This window comes from Alligator sinensis, unplaced genomic scaffold, assembly GCF_000455745.1.
Source record: "Alligator sinensis unplaced genomic scaffold, ASM45574v1 scaffold59_1, whole genome shotgun sequence".
NCBI classification, from domain to species: Eukaryota; Metazoa; Chordata; order Crocodylia; family Alligatoridae; genus Alligator; species Alligator sinensis.
The window spans coordinates 3,365,238-3,371,237 of record NW_005841878.1 but is presented as its reverse complement, the minus strand read 5'-3'; the positions used below and the strand labels follow the sequence as shown (position 1 = coordinate 3,371,237).

Here is a 6,000-nt window from a genome sequence, read left to right as displayed (position 1 = left end):
AGGAATGGCATGCTGACCTCCCAAGGATGTTTGTAGGAGATATTAAATGGAATTTAAGATGCAGAAAGTGCTCTAGTTAGGGATCCAGTATTACAACAGGGCAACCTTCCACCATCTTCCCAGAAAAGTGGCTACACCTTTTCATCCATGCACATCATTTCTTTAATCTTTGTAAACCGGTCCTTTTCTGTTTGGTGAGGTGGATCAGGGATGTGTCCTCTAACATTAGTGTTGCTGACAGAAATGCAAACTCAGTCAGAAGGCTGCCCTTACCAGGTCCCTCGTCCCCAGTGCAATGCCTTGAAATTGCTTTTTGTTAGAATCCTAGCCTCATGGCATCTTGCCCCATGCTGGTCTCATCAAGTTCAAACTTTGTACAGGAGAATCACAGTCCAGCATGCCATGGGCAGTAAACAATCTTTGGCCATATCTACAGTGACAACTTGCTATGCCAAACAGTAGTGCCCTTAGATGCCATGTGGCTCCTGGATTTGAAGCAAGATAGCCAAGTCCAAGCATCACCTGGGGCAGGCTAATTAGTACTGGTGAAGTTCAGCGCACATTAGATCATTCTCAGCCCTACACTGCACTGAGCTACAATTCTTCCAGTCCAGGAGATAGTACGCATAGAGCTACATGGTTTTTGAGGTTGTTGCTCTTGGGCAATCTAGATGTGGCCTCTGAGCTCTGGAGATTCTTTGCGCTGCAGTTTGAAAACAGGTGGGAAAAAAGTGGAAGAAGAGTTAATATCTCCTTACACTGTGGTATCTCAAAATTATGGGATGGAAAATACTCTGTTTTTTGCTGAGGAATGCTGAGCAATGAATGTTTACTTCTCGTAAGATTTTTTTTTATGCCGGATGGTTCATATTTGAAGTATCCAAACTCTCAGGGATGGCACAGTTAATCACCTCCCAATATAAGGCAAACTTGAGAGTGAAAAAGAAAAGAATATCAGAACAATGACCTTTTGGAAGCCTCTGAGAAACATGGGGTTGAGGCTTACAAGTGGAGGGCATTTCAAAAGAATGAGAAGCAAACGAAAAAAGAGGCCAAGAGATGGGAAAAGCTACAAGGTGGAGAAGGAGTTTGTTATGATCTGAAATAAAAAAGAGTTTATGGTGACAGAGGGAAGCTGTGCAATAACTCGGGAGACTGACAACGGACAAGGTGATGCAGTGGTAGTTGACAAGATAGTGGACATCTAACGTTACTGTTAGAAAGCATTCTTCATCAAAACTGCAGCTTACTTTCTGCTTCCTTCCTCCTTGGTATCTTTACTTGAGAGTACTCAGATTTGATTGATTCTACAAACTCTAGAGAACTCTTCTTATTAGGAGCAATAGTTTGCCACCCCCTGGCATCACTCCTTCCAGGTTTGAAGTGAGAACAGTTTATTGAGCCAAGTTCCTTTGATCCCTTCAGCCTAAACTTGGGTTTGGTGCCACTCAAGATTCCTGAGCAGCCAGCACGATGACTTGTGAACTGAAATACCTCATCAGTAGGATGGGATATAAATCTGAATAAATAAATAGATACATTCAAACCCTTACTGTTTGCACTTTTAGGAAAATATTTTTACAAATTTATTTTCAGCCATAAACAAGGTGTTCTGTACAGTGAATGCCCATATATTTTAGAGTTTTTTAAATTCACAGAGATATAAAAAGGATCTATAAATTGTATAACTAGTCCTGAAACAGTGAAGCCCTCCAGGCCAGTAGGTTGTGGCATTGAATTTGCCCATATACTGAGAGCAGAGATTCCCCACTTTCAGGAATTCACAAAGGTAATTAATGTATACTGAGCCTATTTAATGAACACTGGCATATTCCCAAAGTCAACTAGCATCTACTATTCTTTTTAATATTAAAGAAGCACACAGAGCGTGCAAAACCAACACCTCAGAGCAGAATGTACTACAAGGTGCCCAGCAGGCTGCAGCTCTGTGCTAGAGTTACCATGCTCCACATGCTACAATAAGCTATTTTTCAAGTGCTAGGCAAGGCACATATCTAAACTCTTGTGCTTCTTCCTCAGCTTAGGTCTGCAAAACATCCCAGATAATGTCATTTAGGTAAGAATGCCTTGCAGGTGATTAAAGTGTCCTAAAAATTTCCAAACCTTTGCCTCTCTTCCATTATCCTGCAGAAGTTGTGCAGAACACACTACACAGTTTTAATTTCAAGCAGGTATTGTATGACAGCTTCAAGCTTTCCAGTTAGCATCCACCATCTACCCTTCAGCCTCCTAGAGGGGCCTATCTTCACTGTCATCCTTCAGATAATTATGAGAGACTTCAGCCATTCTTTTTACCATTCAGGTATCCATTAAAAGTCTTCATCTGTCCTGGTGGTAGAAGTCTCTTTGAATAAAAGGAGGACCACTGACATCATTAATATCCACAGTATCTAATGTACTAGCACATCTACCCTTTTTCAGTAAGGAAAACAGCCGAGAATGCCTGAAAATTCCAGTGTCCAGAACTAGTCTGCCCAGTCTTGTCCTTGTTGTCTCCGCCCCCATCTTTGTCAGCATTCTTTTTTTTTTTCTTTTTTCTTGGTGTAGCTGCTGGCAGTGAAAACTGTTTGGTAGCGCAGTGGTAGAATTACAAAGTTGCAGCCCTTTGGTGATGTCAGGTCAACGACTAGCATTACAGCATGGGTTGTTTTGGCATCTAAAACAGTTTGATGAAAGGTATTTATACCCGAAACCTTGCAAAGAAGAATTTTTCCAACTATTTGATTTGGTCTAATAAAAGATATCAGATTTACCTAAAGAACCTTGTCTGCCTATGATCTTAGACCAACATGACTACAACCTATATCCTTGTAAAATAGTTTGTTAGGAGTTTGAAAATAGCTTCAGCTGACCCAAAGGAAGTGGATTGTGGTACCGTGAGAGAAGGAACATAGGACTTTTAGATGGTGACCCTTGGATGTGGAACATACTATCTCCCAGCTAACCTCCTCTAGACATGACCCCATGTCCTGTGGGAACAATCCCAGAATGCACAGAGTCTGGCAACTGCACAAAGGAGCATGGGATAGCCAGCCGCAATGCTGACCACATATTAAGGAGGAAATTCCTCCTGGATGGAAGCAGTGACTCATAGTGAACCAAAACCTGACTTGATTTGGACACAGCTGCTGCGTGCCAGTTAGTCTGAAGCAGTTACAGCAAAGCATCACACTTCAAAGTAAATTCCCACATGTCGGCAAGCCCTTAGTCATTTCTGTAACCTTTGTCATCCTCACCTCCCTGAGGAATCTCCCATGTGACTTCTGCTATTCTACCAAGGCAACTCATAAATTATTATTCTTTTAAATAGCACTTAGGCTGTTGGAGCTGCTGCTAGCCTTGAAGATTTGCAGTCTACCCTGTAATTTTGAGAGGAAAAAAATTGGTTAAGTGACAGAAGAAATATTGTACTTCAGGATAAAACTACTTTTGTGTTTCGTTTTTTGGTCGAGTCATTCATATCCCTGTCACTAACCTCATTAGGTCAAGGGCTTGAGGCAGAGAGCAGGCATAACATTTTTGGTCATGCTGATGCATCTGAGTGTTGCAGATGCCTGTAATTTTAAAGCTGAAACGAGTATTGTATTTAATCTGCAGGCAAATAATATAAAGGCGTAATGGTTTATTGAAGTTTGCATTCCTTTTGGAATTTGTAATTAACTGGCTTCAGCAACTCAAGCAGAGATGGCTTGGCTTGTTATTCTGGACATATTAATGAACCTGCTAATGCAATGCCAGTTTCTTATAGTGAAGTCTTTGTGGTTGCAGAGCAGATCCCAGGTTTTCAAAACTTTCCAGGAAGTTCTCTGAGGTGAATATTTGGAAAAATAAAGAAAAAGATTAATCAGGTACACATTAGATGCGAATTGTAGAACGAAGCATCTGCAGTACTCAGTGGACGTCTGGATAACATACTAGCGGTGCTATTTTGCCAGCTTACATCTGGAGTGGTTCATCAGAACAGAACAGATGCTAGTGTGAAATAGGTCATCATAGCAGCAGGGCATTAGAACAGAGAAATTTCTTTTTTCTTGCAGGAACAGCTATTCCTTTTTGTTCTCACCAATTATGAAAATGTTAGCCAAGTCTGAAATATGAATGTATGTATTGTGACAAGCCAATGCTTTTAAAGGGCATTGAGGTAACAGCTTTCCTAGCTAGGCTGAAGCTTCATAAAGCAGTCCTTTTACAGTATAGATAAGTATCCTTTACCATTTGTACTGGCTATTTTTGTGCTTTAGTGGTATAGATGTTACGGATTGCCTTCTTGGTGGCAAATGCCCAGAAGCGGAGATTCTAATTCACAGGAGTTTCATCAGTCATTTCAAAGGAGAGGTCACATAGATAAGAAAAATGAACAGTACGCAGTATGTGAAGCAGTGACATTCAATGAGTCCTTGTCACTAGCAGCCATTAGTATGCAAGCCTGCTGTTATGTTTCAGTGCTTTATGTGCTTTTCTTGACCAGGCAGGGAGATTTTGGAGCACTGTAGCACTTAATACCGTACAAGTTATTGTTTCTTTCTTGAATGCTTTATATTTTTAGTACCATTTAGATGCTTCTGTGTCCCCTAGTGCATCTAAAAAATTTAAGGAGAATCAAAGAATGCATAATTTATATCTGTCCCAGAGGTAATGGAGTGACTCAATGATATCTGCAAAGGGGATGATTTTAAATTTCATGTCTTATGCAAGAGGTGATTTTTATATGAAAACTGCAAGAATTGGCCTCAGGGATACCCAGATAATTATCTTCACAACAGCGGGTGTGAATTCCAGGGGGATTATAGCTGAAAGCTATAGTGTATTGGATTTACCCTTGTGTATCATAGTTGTCATAATGGAAAACATAGCAACTGATGCATCTTGGGGAATAGAACTTGTATTTTGACTCTGAATAGTATACACAGGAGGTGTGAAGAAGCAGGTTTGCCAGAACTGTGTTGAAGAATTCATGCAAGGCTTAGGCATTTGTTTACCACTGAAATTCTTTCCTTTAGTTAAAAGAAGAAAACAATTGTTATTGATGTAGGGCAGGACCCATCAGTACATTCTTTATCACATAGCACAGCTCCACTAGACTCTTTCTGGTTTCATTTAACTAAGAGCCTGGAAGTGCCATGGCTGGAAATAAATGTCTGCTGCTTTGATTTGCTGTATGTTTGAAAATGCACTTTAAGGTTTGTATTATAGATGTTTCAAACGGAATTTAAATTGGTGCAGCATTCTTATTCTTTCTTTTCAACTCCAGTTTCATGTATCCATTGCAATTTTATCAAAACTTTTCAGTAACATTAGTTTTAAAATGGTTTATTGTTATTTCATATTCTTTTTTCCTTGCTGAATCATAGTGAACTTGGACTTTGCTATATTTAAATAATTGTAATGATCTTGCTGCATCCATAGTTTAAGATGTTGAACAACTTCTAAACTAATGCTATGGCTGCTTTTTAGCATTGTGTCCCCAAATGGAGAGACATCTTTTTCCCTTGTTGAGGAAATCACTGTTTTTAATTTTTTGTTTTCTCTTCTTTAGGATTCGTCATGAGAATGTGTAACCTTCATTCAGAAGTACATTAATGGAGCTGCTGATAAGCAATCTTCTTTTGTAAAGGTTTGTAAATTGAATTGCATCCTGTTTATTTCAGCATATATATTACTGGACTAACTTGTACATTACCTGCTTATTACTTTCAGATCTTTAATACATACAAGCTGAGTAAAATTATAGTGCTATTCAGAAAGGCTAGGTGTTGTGGGACAGAATTGTTTTTTTCTTGCAAAATATTTAGGATGCAACAGTACCCTGTTACACTAGTGTAAATCTGAGGCAACTCCATTCATTTGCCCTTTAAACTGTAACTCCAGATTTATACATTGCAGTAGAGAGCATAATTGGCCCTACAAGTAATTTTCACCTCATCAGTGTGTCTTTGAGTATGTGGTAAAAATGCATTATTTTTTAAGATATCATAATTA

The 6,000-nt window shown here is 39.3% G+C and overlaps 1 protein-coding gene across 35 annotated transcripts in view; it reads left to right on the top strand.

Moving 5' to 3' along the window:
- The window catches only part of ENOX1 (ecto-NOX disulfide-thiol exchanger 1), a 542,128-nt gene that overhangs the window by 167,113 nt on the left and 369,015 nt on the right, over positions 1-6,000 (top strand). For 33 of the 35 annotated variants that reach the window (XR_003092514.1, XR_003092515.1, XR_003092516.1 and 30 more), the window contains one exon: positions 5,558-5,635. The exons of the other annotated variants lie outside the window; for them this stretch is intronic. The gene's annotated coding sequence lies outside the window, so the exon portion shown is untranslated. The remainder of the gene's footprint in view (positions 1-5,557; positions 5,636-6,000) is intronic. 35 annotated transcript variants of the gene reach the window in all.